Raw genomic sequence first — 20,640 nt, forward strand, 5'->3', positions numbered from 1 at the left:
TATGTAGAATACTGTTTTGGAACATTTTATATCAGCAATTTATGGTGCAATTCTAACATTTAAAAACCTATATTTAATCATAAAAGGGTATAGAGGTCTGTAGACGAATATGATCACCACGATGTGGTATTTGACAGAATATACCTCTGTTCTTAAATAGGCAATGATATTTAATGTCAAAACAAATATTTTATTCACTAAAATATCATTTGGTATATTGCAATTCTTAAATCACATTAATGTAATCACTTTCAAACATGTTCTGAAGATCATAAAAATTTATTTTAAAAACAATCATTTCCACATTGAATCTTTGCCTAAGAAAACCTATTCGCTTCTTACTATCTGAGTCAGTCTTTCTTAATAATAGTCCCATTGTGCACAATGTGTATAGATGAAGCCTATCATTAATCACCAGTTGGACAAGACCATCGAAATGAGAATTAGGAAGATAGTGGAACCTTTGCTTGAGGAAGAACAACACAGATTCAAGAGAGATCACAGTACTATGGATCTCATTTATGCCGTAAGAATGCTTTCTGATAAGTACTGGGAACATGGAAAGAACCTTGTGATTACATTTTTGAACACTGAAAAGGCCTATGACAGTGTCCCTCGGAACAAGACTTCGGAATGCCTGGAAAACCTCAAGGTGCCAAAGTACCTGACTGACAACAAAGTGAAGATGTTAAACCAGAATTGCTACAGCTGTGTTCAGACAGGCAATGGACGACCAAAATGGTTTGAGACAAAGAGAGGTGTCCAACAAGGAAGTTTATGCAGTTAAGATGGCGTCAGCGAAGGATGTAAGTGAAGATAGCTCCCGGTTCTCTTGCGAAATAATCGGGAATAAATGTGGTGTAAACAAGAAGCGAGTGAAGAATGGTATCCAGTGTGAAAAGTGTTTAATTTGGTACCATTTTGAGTGTATATGTAGTGCTGGTTTTGCTAAAAATGAAGATACTTGGACTTGTGTTAGCTGTGGCGAGAGCAATTTGAATAGCGGTAGCAAACCTAGGCCTACAACAGTCAACGAATCGCTGGCGTCTCATTACTTGGAGGATGGAGGTAATGATAATGTACTTGTAATTCTCTCTTTATTGCAACAGGATTTACAAGCATTAAAAGCGGAGAATGAGATTTTAAAGGAAAAGGTACGTTTACTGGAATCGAAAGTACCGTTACCAGTAAACACTCACAACACAGGTGGCTCCGAGAATTCTAGCGCGCGGTGTCAAGTTGCTTCAGATTCTAGGAGGAAAAGTGTACAGTTTAACAAGGACAACTTTGTAATTGACACCAAAAATAGATTTTCAGCCCTGAGGGAAGTAAGCGATAAGCAAGGTATCCGTACGGGAAGCAGTCAAACGTATAGCGCAAAATCCGTTACGAGAAGCGGCAAAGTTAGGCCTAAAATCCCACACAGTGCACCGGCGAAAGTGTCGAACATTCTTATATTTGGTGATAGCCAGGCGAGGGGAATTGCAGAGAAAATGGTCAATGAAGATATTGCAGCATCGGCAGTCATCTATCCTGGGGCCCCAATGAAGAAGGTATTGGAAAACACGGAGCAGGCGGTAAGAAATCTCGGAAATCGTGATGCAATAGTGATCATCGGCGGGACGAACGATGTAGCTCACAACGACGCCAAGAATGTTATTTCTGAACTTAAATGTACACTAGGTAAGCTGACTCACACTAACATCTTTGTAGTGAACGTGCCCCACAGGCATGATTTGATTAGAGACTCGTGTGTGAACATTGAAGTGGACAAAGTTAATACAGATATGGTTAAAATTTGTAAACATTTTCGTAATACACAGGTAATTGATAGCAGCAGTTTCGAGAGACACTGTTACACAAAGCATGACCTTCATCTAAACAATTCAGGTAAACGAAAGATAGCAAATATTGTTCTAGATTTTATTAATCATAAGATATGTACTGTAAAAAAGGCCACTCCCTTGAGTTATAATACTGACCAGGAAAACTAGTAGAAAGAGCCAGCTGTACTTCAAGCTGGCTCAGCCAACTAGAAAATGAAACTCAGGAAATTAAGGAATTTCAAGTTACCCAATTGCAACAATCAATTTTTAGGGAGGAAGGGGGTCTGAGTTTGCTCTTGATAAACTGTCAGAGTGTAGTAAATAAACAATTAAAATTCAGTACATTGATGGAATCTTATGAGACTGATGTGGTGATAGGAGTGGAATCGTGGTTGAGAGAAGGGGTGGGTAATAGAGAAGTATTTCCAGAAGGGTACACAGTCTATCGTAGAGACCGAGGAGATAAAAAGGGGGGGGGGGGTGTTTATTCTGGTGAAGGAAACATATTGTTCACATGAATGGTTTACCGATGAAAGGGATGAAATATTAGGGATAAAATTAATTTGTGATAATATGAAGGAGGTGGAAATTATAGGAACATACAGGCCTGGAAGAGAGGAAAAAAACATGGAAATATTTGAGAAAATAATAGATTATACTCATAAGAACAATAATAATGATGTGGTAATAATTGGGGGAGATCTAAACTTGCCTGAGGTTGAATAGAATGGAGCTGCAAGTGAAGCCCTTGAATAGAAACTGGCAAATAAGCAGGGGCGATTTCTCCGAGCATGCTACGCTTGCTGTGCAAGCGCAATATTTTTCTAAAGCAGGCGAGTTAAAAAAATTACAATATGTACCGTATCTGTAATAGATCTGCATTATACAAATCGCATGTTGCATTTATCTTGGCGAGTTCAGCGAGGCTTGCTCGTATCTTAGGAGCTTCAGCGGAGCTGTCGACACAGCGAGAAATGTATGCGCACGCAGGTTTCTTCTCTCCAAGGCCGGTTGCAAGCTGTCACGTTTGTAATGTGTAGTTGGAAGCTCTGGTCTGAGAGCTACAGATCTAGTGTGTTGTGTCAGTGAGTAGTATACTGTAAGTTCCTGATCATCTATTCTAAATGATTTGACGTGCTGCAATGGGTTCCGAACCGTGCATTACTGACAGCTTGTTATCAAATCTATTTTCTCGGAGGACTATCCAAGAGAAAACAGACATTATTAAGAATGGTAGGCCCTGTCCGGCGCATAGTTTTGTAAAGAGAAGCCGCAGAGTAGAGTTTGTTTTCAAGTAGGAAGAACTAATAAATAGTTGCAGTTTTTCTGTGTACATAGTTTGACGTTTACTTCTTTAAATTTTATAATCACTGGCTTGTCATGATTTGTTAATAATTATAAAATTTGTCTGATTGTTATTCTTTTGGCCATTCTTGAAGGTGTGACGTAACCAGTTTGAATGCATGATTAAAATGTTCATGTGATTTAACGATTTTTGGGTTTATGAATTTTAGTCATTCAGAACTATGCATGTCCCACCCCACCAACTTTCTCGAATTGAAGAGCAAGCCTGACTTTCATGACCAGCATTCGCCCCTGCAAATAAGTTAATTTTTTGAGGGAGGATTTACACAAGTAGTACAAGAACCGACTCGTCTCAATAACTTACTAGATGTATTCTTGGTTAAACCATGGGAAATTGTTGATAAAACTGAGGTAATTGAAGGAATAGGTGACCATAAGGCTGTAATAATGGATGTAGGACTGGTACCAAAAAGGCTTAATAAGAGGGTCACACAAGACAAGAAATTGTACAGAAAAACTTAAGTTGATGAATTTGGGACTTACCTTAAATCACAATTCAGTTGTTGGATAAGTGAAGGGAGTAATGTGGATACACTTTGGGCTAAATTCAAAGAAATCATTTGGGAAGGAGAGAAGAGATTTGTACTTGTTAAGAAGGGTAAAATGACCTCAGACCCTGTTTATTATACAAGGGAAATAAGAAAATTAAAAAGAAAATGTAGAATAGTAAACAGGAAAATCAAAGAAGGTAGGGAGAGTAGAGAAAGTAGAAAACAGCTAATGAGGGAACTGAATAGAGTGAAAAAGGAAGCAAAAGAGAATTATATGAATGGCATACTTCAAGAGGGTGATGACCACAAAGGGAAATGGAAAAAGCTGTATTCATATATCAGGAATCAAAAAGGAAAAGGAATCCAAATTCCTACAATGGTGGGAGAAGGGGTGAACACTATTTAACAGATACTGAGAAAGCAAACCTCTTTAGTAGGGAATTTAGAGATTCAGTAGATGATTGTCAGGAGTTGGAAACCGAAACAGAAGTTACAGAGGGACAGACACAGAGGGAAACAAGAAGCTTCTCGTTCACAAATGAAGATATTTTCAGAGAAATCCAACTGCTTCAGCAAGGAAAAGCAGCAGGAAGTGATCAAATTACTGGGGAGGTGATAAAGACAATGGGGTGGTACATAGTGCCATATTTAAGATTTCTCTTTGACTATGTCATAAATAATAGTGTAATACCAAAGGAATGGAAGGAATCTATAATAATACCAATTTATAAAGGAAAGGATGATAAAAGTAAACCAGAGAACTACAGACCAATCAGCCTGACCAGTATAGTTTGTAAAATACTGGAGAGTTTAATATCAAAGTACATCAGAGGGATATGTGATGATAAAAATTGGTTCATGAGGAGCCAGTATGGATTTAGAAAGAAATTTTCTTGTGAGGCACAACTGGTGGGATTTCAGCAGGACATATCAGATCAATTGGATTCAGGAGGCCAGTTAGATTGCATAGCTATAGATCTTTCCAAAGCCTTTGATAGAGTGGAACATGGAATATTATTAAAGAAATTGGAGGGAATAGGATTGGACATAAGGGTTACACGTTGGGTAAAAATATGTCTAAATTCAAGGGTTCAGAAAGTCAAAGTAGGAATTAACGTATCGCAGGAAGAGAAAGTTTGGAAGGGAATTGCACAGGGTAGTATAATCGGTCCGTTACTTTTCTTAATATACGTAAATGATTTAGGGAACAATATAACATCAAAAATAAGATTGTATGCAGATGACATAATTGTTTATTGGGAAATAAATACCATTGAGGATTGTTCAGAATTACAAAGGGACCTTGAGAGTATCCAACAATGGGTTGAAGAGAATAACATGAAGGTTAATGGAGGCAAATCAACTGTTACAACATTTACAAACAGGAGTTTTAAAACTGAATTTGAATATACTTTGGATGGGGTAGTTATCCCAAAAGATGGCAAGTGCAAATACTTAGGTGTAAGATTTGAAAGTAATTTGCACTGGAAGGGTCATGTGGATGACGTTGTTGGGAAAGCATACAGATCGTTACATGTCATAATGAGGCTACTTAAAGGATGCAACAAAGAATTAAAAGAGAAAAGCTACTTAAGTATGGTTCGTCCATTATTGGAATATGCAAACAGTGTTTGGGATCCTCACCAAGAATACCTAATAAAAGAAATAGATAGTGTGCAGAGGAAAGCAGCAAGATTTGTAACAGGGGATTTCAGGAGAAAGAGTAGTGTGTCAGAAATGTTAAAGAAACTAGGGTGGGAAACTTTAAGTAAGAGAAGGGAGAAAACTAGACTTATAGGTTTATATAGAGCCTATACAGGAGAAGCAGCATGGGGAGATATCCGTGAGAGGCCTCAGTTGGAAAATAATTATATCGGCAGGACTGACCACAAATATAAAATTAGAAGGAATTTTAGCAGAAGCGATTGGGGTAAATTTTCTTTCATTGGGAAGGGTGTGAAGGAGTGGAACAGTTTACCAGGGGTAGTGTTTGATCCTTTTCCAAAATCTGTACAGATATTCAAGAAGAGAATAAACAGCAACAGAGAAAATAAATGAAATGTTAGAGGGCATTCGACCAGTGCAGGTTAATGTAAATAAAAAATGTGTGTGAATAAATTAATTCCATCCCCTAGTCTAAGGAGTTTGGACAGCCAAAGTAGGGGACTGCCTGTAGGGGTGAAGTACAGTGGGGACTTTGAGGGCCCTGGGACCGCTACGGAGCTGTGAAGGCCCTTCAGGAACTCTGAAAAGTGGTGGTAAAAGGGACTCTGGTTAAGACGCTGCAGGTCGTTATGCTACTTAGGTTCCAGAATGGGTAAAGAAAAGAAAAAGTCAATGAATGCAATGTAAATTTTAATCTTATACCAGTTGTACAGTATCATTTGAAGTAATTCCACATACTGTATATCAGATGACTATATTTGTAAGTAGTACAGGAGATATAAGTAGAATTTTGTAAACAATGTAAATTTATTAAGGATGAGCTGTGTGTTTAATAGAGAAAATTGTTAGCGTAAATTATATAATATTGTATTATAGGAAAATTTTATTCTCTTGTTAATTTAATATTTAGTGCTTGACAATAATGTATTTTAGTGTACCATTTGCCACCGAGGTAAACACTTCATTTGCAAATAAAGAGATTTTGATTTGATTTGAGCTACCCTTGTTCATAATAGTAATGGACAAGATCATAAAGTCTAACAAGAAAATGAACAGCAGACCAAATACCCTGGTATTTGCTGATGATGTGCGGTTATGGGGCAAACAGAAGCTGAAATACAGAAAAAACTGAGTGGAACTATATGTTCAATAATTTATTAACGAGGCAGAGCAAATTTGGTAATAGCACTGCAGGAGGGAAGTACATTGTGCAAGAGTTTTAGTATACAGTTGGAGAGAAAATGAAACTTGTCTAGAAACATTGGGCATTTTGCAGACGAAAAGCAAAGTTTCCAGAAATCAAAAACAGATATGTGAATATGTGACTGAAAAGAGAATGTTTGGATGTACAGTCATGAGTGATATGTATCTGTTGAAAGCAATAGCAATAGAAACTTGTTATACTGTAGTACTGGGAGAGGCAGCAAAAAATTACCAGCACTTCCGTTGGTGCTGTTGCAGAGGTGGACTGGGGAAATGCATTCTCTGTTCCTAAGTGGCATGCATAGTGTACACAGTCAGGGAACACAGAAAGCAGGTTAACAGTAAGCAAACAGAATGAATTTTTAGTTTGGAAGTGGAATTGTTGTTGAGCACACATTATTAATGTTATCAGTGTTGCATTCTCACACTTGTCGTTGAACATTATTCGCATTAGCTATCAGTACGGTGATGTACTACTACTGGACATTGGATATTTCAAGTAAAGACATTTTCCCTAAAGAAGAAATCATTTAACAGAATCGTTGGCAAATTTCTACATTATTTCTGTGGTGTTGCGATGTCTTCTAGACAATATATAACCAAGTAATTCAGTAAAGGTTGAGAAGCAGGGTCTGTTTGAAAGAAGAGGGTATTAACAGAGGAGAAGATTGCAGATATTCAAGCAAAAATGGATAACAGCTTGAGAAAATCTTCACATGGTTGGCACAGGAGTGCGGTATTTCACAAAGATCAGCATTATAGGGACTGAAAATTCTAAAACTTTATCCTTATGATGTGTCAGTGGTTCATCAGTTAACACCACAGGATCCAGCTGGCTATAGAAAATTTCTGTCCGTGGATACTTCAATATGTCCACGATGCTTGTGTATGTATGTTCAGTCTATGCTTATTTTCATTTAAGTAGGTATGTAAATTCTCAGAATTCAAAGTGTTGGAACACTGGCGTACCTTCTAGGACGTCTAATGGAGCGCTTTTACTATAAGATAATGGCACAATAAGGAATAAATTTGCATAGAATGTTAGGATAAGGCATGTAAATTTCAGCTTTGCAGTGGGGTGATGACGATTCTACCCAACGTTGCACTTTTAAGGATTTTGAAAGTAATTCCGGCAACCTAACACATGTCTGAGCATGGGGCATGAACCCGGATCTATGGCATATTGAATGAAAGGCAACAGTGATATTCATGATACCCGATGTGTGAATCAACATCAAGGATTATTTATTGAAAGTACGAGTCTGGGAATCATTAGACCAGGCGCAAGATATATAGAATAATGAGTGGGTTCTGCGCGAGAAGAGAAAAATGCCAGACTTATGAAGCTTAGCCGTGCAATAGCGAAGAGAGTTTTATCAGCAAATGTCCTAACCTTTTCTGCTGGCATATGGAGGTCATTGACGTCTGTGGAGCCAGCTGGTCGAGGGCTCAAAGCCATCTCTCATTACTCAAGATCAGTGAATATTATGTGTTTATTTTCAGGTCCCATTGGATATTGTGTGAATATGTTATTGATGTTTTCAGTATTTGTTTTCTGTTTGTCACTGTTATCAACTGCACACGGGTCGAAGTCCGAAAGCTTCTAGGGAAAGGAGAGGTTTTATTCCTCATCTGTGCTTATGGGACTATTCCCATAGTAGGGACAGTGAACTTTCAGGGGTAACAGGAAGGTCCGAAACAAGCCTGCAGTGTATATTTATGTCCCTAATGGTTTGGGGAATAATTTTGTTACTTTAATTTACTTAAAGCGAAGTTGCTACATTTTAATCTCATGCACATGGACATTTAACTTAAATGCGAATTCTGACCTATTCAGACATATCTAGATATTCAGTGCAGCATTTATGCAACTTGCATACGGATTCCAAGATTGATGATTTAAGACTTGTTTACAGGGGCAAGGCCCTGCTGCCACTTGATGACAAACAACTCTAAATGTATTAAAAATTATGTTGATTTATTTTCTTATCCAATTTTTATGTTTTAGCATATTAAACTATTTCAAATCTATTTATTTCACTTGAATTCTCATTCACTCATACAAATGCAATTCCTGTCCTACTTACATGTTCAAGAGATCTTATTTAGTGGTTCTTGGAAACCTAATTATGGATGTTCCGTGAGCGATGCTGCTGAACTAGCCAGGGCAAAGGAGTACAGGAAAAATGGTAAATTGTGGCTTATTACGTGGTGTCTCACTTTGTTTTTATTGATCTATTTGTTTGCCAACCCAGTAAGGTACAATATGGACGTTTCATCCTACTCAGTATTGACCGACTCTAAATGACTATTCCATGCCAGCCCCGTGGCGTAGGTGTAGCATGCCTGCCTCTTACCCGGAGGCCCCGGGTTTGATTCACGGCCAGGTCAGGGATTTTTACCTGGATCTGAGGGCTGGTTCGAGGTCCAGTCAGCCTATGTGATAACAATTGAGGAGCTATCTGACTGTGAGATGGCGGTCCCGGTCTACAAAGCTAAGAATAACGTGCTGACCACACGACCCCTCCTAATCTGCAGGCCTTTGGGCTGAGCAACGTTCGCTGGTAGGCCATGGCCCTTCGGAGCTGTTGCGTCATGGGTTTTTTTTTTAAATGACTACTCCAATGAAATGTAAATTCCAAACAGGCAAATTTTCTCAGTATTACATTTTTATTTTAGAATATATTAAAACATATTATTTAAGAAATCTCTAAATCTGATTCATGCTATGGTTAGTCATCTAGAACAAAACTTTTTTTTTCAATATCACCAACACCCTACACTACTAAGAAGTAAGGGAAAAAGAGATTAATACCACAGAAACAAATATTATTCATGCAAACATGCTCAATCAACAACAGATTCCCTACCTCAGCCTCTTCACTACCTCCCCCCACATCGACATCATCTTCATCCTCACTCTCTATGCTGCTATTCTGCTGAGCACACCAACGTAAGCATGCAAAGAATAGATACTACATAAACATCATGCCACATTCCATATTTTATCCTGAGGCAAAAAAAAAAGAAAGAAACTTTCAAATGAGCACTAGGAAAATAATGTCCATTAACACAATTCATTTTAATCATTAAAATAGTGCATGTACCATGAAAAATTGACATTCAAATATAAAGTGACCAATAGCATACATTATGCAATCTCTCTCTCCCTCCCCCTCCCTCCTATAAGAAATTAATGCACACTAGATATAATGTGACAACTATAATCCTTGAAGAGTTTACTTACTCTTAAAACAATAATCACCACCACCATCCTTAAAGAGTTAGTTCAAATTTTGAGATTCAGGCAAATAATTGGCACATGCTACTGAATGATATCATGGCTGACTTACAGTTTTACATAACTGTTGATACCATGATTATAGCCATAAGGTCTCTAGTTTAATGTGCGACTCAAACCAAAAACTTGACCATTTCAAGAATCCTGTGTGTACTGGCCAAAATTTGAATCAGAGCTACTTTGGTAAGAGGCCAGCAATGATGTAGCTCAACTATCAGGTCCCTCTAAAGAAAAAAATTTTAAAAAGTTGTTAAATTCCATAATATGGAGGGTAGCAGTATGTTCAAACTCATTCCATAAAATAAAATATTTTTAAAAAAAATACCAGAAAGATCTCTGCAAACAACCTCAATCCTTGTGGGTGGGTTAACTTCCAATAAGTAACCAGGGGAACCTGACCCCTACAGAGCGCGTCCCCAGGTGGCGGATAGGGGGCCCCTACAGTATGTAGGGCTGGTTTGAAATAACCAATACAACCTGCGGACCAACAGGTAGCCCAATTCCTGGGGGCTTTAGGATACTGGGACACTCTCACTCAAGGGATCATATGGAGGGCCCTTGCCCTGGTTTAAGGGTGAAGAACTCAATGGCATCTACGGCGGAGAAGATGGACTTCGGTACAGTGGAGATGGCGGAAGAGGCAACCCATCCTTCTAGGGGTGTACAGAAGGAACCTACTGCCTTGTAGGACGAGGAAGGCATCTTCAAGGGCTATGGAAGTAAACCCTGAAAGAAAATCCTCTTATGCGTTAGGCCTAGCAAGTCAGCAGGAGAGTATTAGTACAGCCGCTTTCAATAAGAAAAAGAGCCTCGGGAAGAAGATTATAGACCGGACTGACATGTCCTCTCAGACAATCATAAAGTATGATGACCGTAAGGCTGATGATATACAATGTTCTGAAAGGAAACCCCAAATAAATAAGAGATTCAAATACCAAATTGGAACTATGAACATTCTATCATTAACTGGAAAGGTAGAAGAATTCCTAGACATGATGGTTAGAAGAAAAATATCAATATTGGGTTTAAGTGAGACCAAATGTAAAGGGATTGGAAATAAGACACTTCGTGGAGGATACAAACTATATTGGAGTGGACAGGAGAAGGTAGCGAAAAATGGTGTTGGATTCTTAATTAATGAAGGGACTGATGCTACAGCTGAAGTTATCTGCAAAAGTGATAGAATCATTCAAATGTTCATGTAACTGGAGAACACGACGTACACTGTCATACAAGTGTAGGCCCCACAGACAGGCTGCAGTGAGGAATGAAAATGAAATAATAAATAAGGTAGTTCAACCTATTCAATTCAAATTTAAAAAATTAAAAATTTAATTTAATTTAATTTAATTTAATAGGAATGTAATACTACATTTAATTGAATAGGTTGAACTACCTTATTTATTATTTCAATTTCATTGTGATACATTTCAATACGGAACATTATGACATTTTTATCTTTAAATGCAATGAGGAAGACGAAGAGAAATTTCGGGAAGACCTGGAAGATAACAGTTAATGAGGAAAACGTTGTTGTTATTATTATTATTATTATTATTATTATTATTATTATTATTATTATTATTATTATTATTATTATTATTATTGGAGATCTTAACGCCCAAGCTGGGGTAGGCAGACTGGAGTACGAGAACATCATTGGTCCACATGGATTTGGACAAAGGAACCCAGAAGGAGAAGAACTATTAGATCTGTGCCGAAGAAATGATCTTAGAATCAAAAATACATCCTTCAAAAAAGAGACAGTCACAGAGTAACAAGATACAGTTGGGATGGCCAGTATAGAACACTGATTGACTACGTAATCACGAATAAAGATGGTGGTAGATACATCACAAAGGTCATCCCTAGTGAAAGCATCGACAGTGACCACAGATTGCTGGTAGTAGACTTCAAACATAAGAGTAATGAAACGCAGAAAATTATTATGAAAAAACAAGGGTTAAAACTTGGAAGTTGCAAGAAGTCCAAATAAACGAAGAATACAAACTAAGGATTCAACACAATCTGCCAAAGGATGAAGTAACCAACGTTAATGAAGAGTGGAAAGCATTCAAAGACACCTTTGTGGGAGAAGCCAAAAATCCTATGTGGATTCCATCAAAAGAAAAAAGGAGACACCATGGTGGAATGATAGAGTGAAAACAGCGGTGAAAGAAATAAACCAAATAAAGAAGGCACTGGACAAGGAAAAACAAAAACAGGGACAAGAAACGTGCTGTAAAGAACATTGTAAGTGAAGGAGAAGAAATGGAATGAGTTTGCAAACAAACTGGAAGAGGACAGTAGAGGAAATATGAAATTGCTATACAGGGTAGTGAAAAACAAGCGAAGGGATCAAGAGGCCATAAAAGCAATAGAACGTGATGATGGAACTCTGGCACAAGAAGAGGGAGAAATTAAACAAGAACTCAAGATCTATTTCGAAAAGCTGCTGAATGGAGATACAGAAAACATAACGGATAGAGGAGAGCCAAGTCGAGGAACCACAACTGAAGCACCAATTACGTGGCTTGAGGTTGAAAATGCACTCAAGAGCATGAAGAAAGGAAAGGCAGTGGGCATAGACGAACTAAGTGCAGATATACTGAAAGCAGTGGAAATTCCAGGAATCCAATGGCTCTACAGACTGCTCAACAAGATATGGGAAAAAATACTATTCCCGAGGACTGGAAGATGGGCATCATTACCTCTGTTCAAGAAAGGAAACCGACGAAAATGTACTAATTATCGTGGTATTACACTCTTGTATCATGTCCTGAAAATATTGGAAAAATAATAGAGACCAGAATCAGAGATATTACCGAACCAATTTGGGAAGAAGAGCAGTATGGTTTCAGACCAGGAAGGTCAACTACAGACCTTATGTATTTGCAATTAGGATGCTAATGGAAAAAAACTGGGAGAAGAACAAGCCTTTATTTCTAATATTTTTGGACATTGAGAAAGGCTACGACAGTGTACCAAGGGAAAGAATTTGACAATGCATGAAAAAACTTGAAGTGCGAGACAGTCTCATAGACAAAGTGAAAATGCTGTATAGTGGGAAAAGTTGTATTCAAGTAGGACATGGTTTGTCGGACTGGTTTGAAACCAAGAGGGGAGTGCAGCAGGGCAGCTCATTGTGATGGATGTAGTAATAAAATCTATTAAAAGGAAAGAACATGGAGATATCTAAGCCTTCACATTTGCAGATTATTTTGCGATCTGGAGTGACTCAGAAGAGGAATTGGGAGAGAGAATGCAAAGCTGGAATGAGGAGTTTAAGAAATAGGGTTTAAACATCAGTAAGACCAAGACGGTGGTGATGAAACTGTATGGGGAAGGAGCAGAACTAATAGTCATGTTAAATGAAGCCATACTGGACAGCGTTCCAGTTTTCAAATGCTTGGATAGCGTTCTATCAAATGACAACCTAGCAAAACATGAGGTGAACAATCGAATCAATAAGGCAACAATTTTACCACCAGGTAAGACACCTGCTGTGGGAGGAGCAAATACCTATGAAAAAAGAAATGACATCGTACAAGTCCTATTGTACACCAATTCTTACACACAGTCTCGAAACCACAACACTGACCAACAGAGATAATTCCAAACTCCAGGCAGCTGAAATGAAATTCCTACGCAGGAAAGACAAGATTAGGAATGAGAAAATTAGAGAAGAAGTAGGAATAGATGATTCCTTAATAAGATTCAGATATCAAGACTGAAGTGGTTTGGTCACATGAAGAGGATGCCAGTTAACAGAACTGCAAGGAAGGAATTTGACAGAAAAGTAGAAGGAAGATGACCTGTGGGAAGGCCAAGAAAGGAAATGGATTTAGTTAAGAACGATGTACTGTTGAGAGGTTATGATTGGGACAAGTTGGTGGAGGAGGAATGGTACAAGGACAGGACGAGATGGAGGAGGTTCATATACCACACCCGGGAAACTGGAGATGGTTGAGGATGATGATGACCAGAAAGATTAAATTTAATGCTTAGAATGTGCATTTTTAAATTAAAGGCAGTTCCTACAAACACTATACAAATGCAGACTGTCCAAAATGTTTGCCAAAAAATATTTAAACAAAATGAGGTCTAATTGATCCAATTTGCTTTCATTAAATTGTAATGTTAAGAATGGATCAAGTATTCTTAAGTCCAGGGGAAAAAAAAAAAAATCCATAAGAAATACAATGAAGATTCTCTTTTATTAAAATTTAATCTCTATTGTGCCCATTAGGAAAGACTTCAGCATCTACATTAATACTGTTTCTTACAGGGTGGTGCATAAAATGAGTCACCATTTTATTGTTGAATAAAATTTTTATTGTCAATACAAACTCCAAGAAACATATTGTACCAGGAACTGTTCCAGTCCTGTACATTATTTTATAATTGCCGAAACATGTGGAAAAGGGACGGCGATAATATGTGTTCGTATGCCCAACATCTTGGTGAGCGCAATACGAAGCTGCTCGTGGTGAGCTGGACACATCACAAGCAATGCATCTGCGGGTGACGTAACTGCCACATGTTGCATGCCTATCTCTCGAATGTACTGGAAGAAAAATACCTTACTTTTCAGCCGATAAGGACACGGAAATGAGACATACATCATCGTGTAGCTCATGTTCTGAAAGTAAACTATGTTAATTTCAATAAAATACATTGCGACATTCAAGAAATATAGGCGAGAAAGGAATCACACTTCCCCCAGTGACGTGGCAAGCAGCCTTGAGTCGTACGGAATATAAGCAGCAGGCCAGACCGTAGCAAACCAGTTGGCATTCTTCACAGCTGGCTCTCATGTCATGCTGCACGCGACGAGTCGAACTCAGTATTCATACTGCCGGACATCGTAATCCTTAGATAATTTCAACGGGAAGTTGGTACTTAGTTTCTGTGAATACCAGTGAGTAACGTATAAATTTTGGGACTTGCAATTCATCAGACATTCAAACGTAGGAAATTAACGTGTGTATAACATCGAAGTCATAAGACTTGTAATATTTCACCAATATTTGAACTTGAAAAATATCTTAATTTTCGTGTGAATAACCATAACAAACTCGAAGTTAGCACGGCTACTTTAAATTGTAATGATCTTGAACTATTTCAACTTTGAATATCATGAGTGCAGGTAGCAACACACTAACTATTTTGATTATTATTAAAGTCTAGAACACTTTAATTTGTGCCGAAAGACTGTTTGTGTATCGTCATAACAGACTGTACCATTTAAAAACAACCCGTGTGCATAGACTGTATAATGAACTTCGTAATTCAGTGATATTGTGAAGTATAGGACTCATACATGAATACTTGTAGAACTGTGATAGTAAGAAGGAACATTACGACTGTGCAGGGAAGTGTATTTTCTCATTATCGTGATTTACTATAATAGACTGTGCTCCGACGTACTTCTCATCCAGTGAATGGTGATTATTTATGAGACAGTGATAATCAGTTCTAACAGTGCAAAATCAAATGGTGCACATTTCAACCTAGTCAGTTGGACTTTCTCTTGTTAAAGCCACTCTTTTAGTAACATGAGAAATCCTGACTCGAGATGACGGAGATCGACGGAGGACGGAGAACAACGTAGATTTGATGCAGATCAATGTGGACTTGGTACTACGAGGGAGAGTTACAGGGACGTGGTACTATGAAACATAGTGGTGTTTGCTGATAGCCGAGTTCCAGATTGCTGCTTGCAGAGCAGTATTCAACTGTCCGAGCTCAACAAGAAGGCGTACGCCAGGTGATATCAGTGCTTTTTCCATTCAAAAATATAATTCTGACTTTGAACAGAACTTTTATAAACAGTGTCATTACTGACAAAGAACATTAAAAGCTCACTTAGTTAACATTTCATAAGCTTGGAAAATTAACGCTTTACAACTCTTAAAGTAAAGACAGACTTTCAAATTACAGTGTGCTTTCGTCGTATATTCTCATTAATTGGAACTTTAAAATATCAATTGAGTGCTTCATTCATAGTGGAAGTGTATCATAAACTCTCAATTTACAATATTTGTGTAAAGTGTACAATAATTTACAAAAAAATAGGACAATACTCAGAACTTTGTACTAGAAGGTCAGGCTTAATTTCAAGTGTTTCATATTTGAGTTTGATGTGTTCACAAAAAGGAATTACCAAATTTACTTTATTTAATTTATGTAGAAAGCATAATCTGAAATCGCAAGTGCCAATAAAAAATACTTTAGGATTTCTTATTTACTTACAACATGCTTTATTATTAATGTATGCCATGAAAGTTATATTGGACACAACCGTTTGAGAAAGACATTGTTCAGTCGAACTTTACTTGATTAACTTGATTTTTCGATATTCTGTTGTTGGAATTGGAATTTATTTTCTAGTAAATATCTATGATTCGGTGATATAATAGGGTGACCTTCCAGAGATTGAATAAAGGAAAGAAAGTAATAATATCTATTATTTCGCCTTGTGATCCTCCCTTTCTGTACCATCTCCAAAGGACTAGGCACACCTCAGAAAGACCTCATGCTCTTGAAATAAACTTTTCCTGGTACAATATACTACAATGAAAAACACACCACGGAGAATAGTTCCTGCTCAATATGGCCACCATTTTGATTTTTTACTTCCTTCAAATGAATACCGAAGTTAGCCATTACGCTATGGGACATGTCTTCCGGGATATCACTGCAAGGTTGATGAATAAGTCTTCTGAGGTCCAAAAATCATGTGGATGTTCCAAAAAAAATCTCTTCCTTTACATACCCTCAAAGAAAAAAGTCACATTGGTTGAGGTCTAGACTAATGGGGAGCCAAAATTATCTGTCATTTAAACAACACGCAAATCTAAGTGAAATGACCTATTGTTGTTCATGAAGCACTTGTGGATTTTTAGTAGCCCAAAAGCATACATTTTGTTTGTTAACCTTACCATCCAAATGATAAAGCACCTCGTCAGAAAACAAAAAATTGTTAAGAGTTTGTTGCATATCCTCTGCCCAGTGAGTAAACAGTAGTCTCTGACACTTGAGTTCATCAGTGAGCTTCTGTGCAGAGGTCATCTTGTAGGGGTACATGTGGAGGCCGCTTTTAAGAATCTGTTGAATGGAGCATCTGCATAGTACAGATGTACTGTTGCCTTTCCAAGGGGCTTCTCTGTATAGCAACTCTTACTGCTTCAATATTCTCCGGTGAACAGACTTTGGTCGAGGTCCCTTCTGTTTCAACATTGTTCCTTCCCGTACAAATTTCTGATACTGCCCGTGAATGGTTCTTGCGCAAGAGGTCCATCGTTTGTTAAAACTGTTGTTAAAAATATTTTTGAGTTCCAACAAAGCTTTTCATTTCATGAAAGAGTAACAACTGCCGATTCCTGCTGCATCATCAGTCTTCTCGTCAGCCATTGTTGTAAACGCTAGTCTCCTGGACACAGCATTGTGAATTACGGATCATTTTGTAACTCACTCCATGTTATACTGCTCCTGCTGTTGCTGTTGAGATGCTCAATGGGATATCTGGTGTGACTAATAAATGATGTAAAAAACAAATGGTGACTCATTTTGTGCACCTTCCTGTAAATGGGTGAATTTTTGCATGCATGGTATTTTGTGGCCAATATAAAACTGATGACCACTGGAAAATGTATCAAAATGCATTCAATATCTTTTCAGTACGGTTGGAACGTATTAGTTTATGTTTGTCTGTTGACAGAAGTTGAATAGAAGAAGAAAGCAGAAGTGTAACAAAACAATCACCCATAGAAAATGGCTTGAAAGAAGAAACTCTAACAGTGCATCCAAATAATACACCACTAAAACGGAGGTCTCAAAACAATATGTGGTGCTAGAATAAGGTACTTCGAATGGCTTCGGATTCCACGCAGTAAGCAGAAGGCAAGAAAGTATCAAACAAAATCACTACCGTTGGCAAGAAACCAATAGTAGACCTATGCATGACATCGATGGTCCGTGAAAGAAATTGCCAACTCGTTCCCATCTCTGACCGAGAGATGGTATTCTTGAAGTTAAAAGTATCATTTCACAGTTTCTACAAAATTGACTGAGATAAAACCAACTGCAGGGATATATTGGATATTTCAACTTTAAAACTAGCATGTTTAATGAAAAACGGGCTAGCAGTTCGAGTTTATTCAACCCAAACTAAAAGACAGACAGACCTGATATTCTGATGGATATCTGTCCTCATCATGCATACCATCAACCACCTCAAAACTGCAACAAAATAATGAATATATGGACAGCACTACATTCTTATTATAACAGCTGTTTTATTTCCTAAGTGGTGTAAGGCCATGTCTGCAGTTTTGAGATTTTTTTTAAAGGTTTGCATTTGATCTCTCAGCAAATTCTAGGAAGCACATAGATATATAGGATATATTTCAGTATGGTACATAGGGCCTTAAATGTTCCCTTATGTGTTTGAATCATCAGTCCATAGACTGGTTTGATGCAGCTCTCCATGCCATTCTATCCTGTGCTAACGTTTCCATTTCTACGTAACTACTGCATCCTACATCTGCTCTAATCTATCTGCTTGTCATATTCATACCTTGGTCTACCCCTACCGTTCTTACCACCTACACTTCCTTCAAAAACCAACTGAACAAGTCCTGGGTGTCGTAAGATGTGTCCTATCATTCTATCTCTTCTTTTCGTCAAATTTAGCCAAATCGATCTCCTCTCACCAATTCGATTCAGTATCTCTTCATTCGTTATTCGATCTATCCATCTCACCTTCAGCATTCTTCTGTAACACCACATTTCAAAAGCTTCTATTCTCTTTCTTTCGGAGCTAGTTATCGCCCATGTTTCACTTCCATACAATGCCACGCTCCACACGAAAGTCTTCAAAAACATCTTTCTAATTCCGATATCAATGTTTGAAGTGAGCAAATTTCTTTTCTTAAGAAAGATCTTCCTTGCTTGTGCTAGTCTGCATTTTATGTCCTCCTTACTTCTGCCATCGTTAGTTGTTATACTACCCAAATAACAATATTCATATACTTCCTTTAAGACTTCATTTCCTAATCTAATATTTCCTACATCACCTGCCTTTGTTCGACTGCACTCCATTACTTTTGTTTTGGACTTATTTATTTTCATCTTGTACTCCTTACCCAAGACTTCATCTATACCATTCAGCAACTTCTCGAGATCTTCTGCAGTCTCAGATAAAATAACAATATCATCGGCAAATCTCAAGGTTTTGATTTCCTCTCCTTGGACTATGATTCCCTTTCCAAATTTCAATTTGATTTCCTTTACTGCCTGTTCTATGTAAACATTGAAAAGGAGAGGGGATAAACTGCAGCCTTGCCTCACTCCTTTCTGGATTGCTGCTTCTTTTTCAAAGCCCTCGATTCTTATCACTGCAGACTGATTTTTATACAGATTGTAGATAATTCTTCGTTCTTGGTATCTGATCCCTATCATCTTCAGAATCATAAATAGCTTGGTCCAATCAACATTATCGAATGCCTTTTCTAGATCTACGAATGCCATGTACGTGGGCTTGTCCTTCTTGATTCGATCCTCTAAGATCAGACGTAAAGTCAGTATTGCTTCACGTGTGCCTACATTTCTTCTGAAGCCAAATTGATCTTCTCCCAACTCAGCTTCAACTTGTTTTTCCATTCTTCTGTAAATAATACATGTTAAAATTTTGCAGGCATGAGATACTAAACTAATGGTGCGGTAGTTTTCACACCTGTCAGCACCAGCTTTCTTGGGAATAGGTATAACAACATTCTTCCGAAAATCGGATGGGACTTCTCCTGTCTCATACATCTTGCACACTAAATGAAATAACCTTGCCATGCTGGTTTCTCCTAAGGCAGTCAGTAATTCAGAGGGAATGTCATCAATTCCAGGTGCCTTGTTCCTGTTGAGGTCACTCACAGCTCTGTCAAACTCTGACCTCAAAATTGGGTCTCCCATTTCATCAGCATCAACAGTCTCTTCATGTTCCAGAACCAAATTATTTACATCTTTACCTTGATACAACTGTTGGATATGCTCCTGCCATCTTTCTGCTTTGTCTTCTTTCCCTAGAAGTGGCTTTCCATCTGAGCTCTTAATATTCATACACCTAGATTTCGTTTCTCCAAAGGTTTCCTTGATTTTCCTGTATGCAGCATCTACCTTACCCAGGACCATACAGCCTTCGACATTTTTGCACTTCTCCTTCAGCCATTCTTCCTTAGGTACCTTGCACTTTCTATCCACTTGATTTTTCCCTTATAACAAGTAGATTTACAGAGTGAGCTAAAGGTCATCAGGTTAACAGCCAAACAAAATGGTTTCAATAATGCTTTCATCAATAGAATAATTTATAAAGTCAAACACAAACCCGTATCGCACCTAACCAGAGAAACAAAAAGAGAAGGTGAATTCACAACTTTCACCTTCAGCAATCAAAATATCCATCAATAAGTAATTTTTGCAAGAAATATGATCTCAGTATGTTTTCAAAACGAATAACAGTTTCTCAATTTGCATAACTCTAATATGATCAATCACACAGCAATAAAGTCAACAATGCAGGAATATACAGATTAAAATAAAGTACTTGTCCAGCTACCTATATAGCTCAAATGGGCAGGAACTTCAACATCCGATATCTAGAACACATGAGGGTAGTGAAACATTATAGGTATTCTGCCACAGGACAGCACATAGCCGACAACTGACATCAATTTTCAATCGCTGAACAAGACCTTCAAATCATAAAAATTCTACAAAAGGCTCCTTACTCAGT

General features: G+C 37.8%; 1 protein-coding gene across 3 annotated transcripts in view; it reads right to left on the reverse strand.

Annotated features, from left to right (window-relative positions):
• The window catches only part of Nedd4 (E3 ubiquitin-protein ligase Nedd4), a 592,743-nt gene that overhangs the window by 162,566 nt on the left and 409,537 nt on the right, over window positions 1–20,640 (reverse strand). The window lies entirely within an intron of this gene.

The sequence above is a fragment of the Anabrus simplex genome, chromosome 1 (genome assembly GCF_040414725.1).
Source record: "Anabrus simplex isolate iqAnaSimp1 chromosome 1, ASM4041472v1, whole genome shotgun sequence".
NCBI classification, from domain to species: Eukaryota; Metazoa; Arthropoda; class Insecta; order Orthoptera; family Tettigoniidae; genus Anabrus; species Anabrus simplex.